We start from the raw sequence: 424 nt of genomic DNA, 5'->3' as shown, positions 1-424 counted from the left end.
GATCTATATCATAGGACCATCTTACAGACCAGTTTCTCGGACACCTAACACATGCCAGACAATGTTTCCTATTCCTGAAGTCGTAAATGCAGTATACAACTTCAAAACAAGATAATCCTGAAGTCACAAATGCAGCATACAACTTCAAAACAAGATAATCCTGAAGTCGCAAATGCAGCATACAACTTCAAAACAAGATAATCCTGAAGTCGCAAATGCAGCATTCTACACACACATTGACAATACACATATAAGCAAGTATACGTATGTATCATAGTGATATTTAATAAAACACTGTTAAACCAAGTAACCTATACTTTCCTGCAAAATACTCATACTCAACAAAGATAATGTTTGACAACTCTGTCAGCATCCTGTGTTTCGGTGGAATGTGGGCTGTATTTCCATGGCATGAAACGTTTCA

This window comes from Penaeus monodon, chromosome 23, assembly GCF_015228065.2.
Source record: "Penaeus monodon isolate SGIC_2016 chromosome 23, NSTDA_Pmon_1, whole genome shotgun sequence".
Taxonomy (NCBI): domain Eukaryota; kingdom Metazoa; phylum Arthropoda; class Malacostraca; order Decapoda; family Penaeidae; genus Penaeus; species Penaeus monodon.
Note: the sequence above shows the minus strand (reverse complement) of the source record.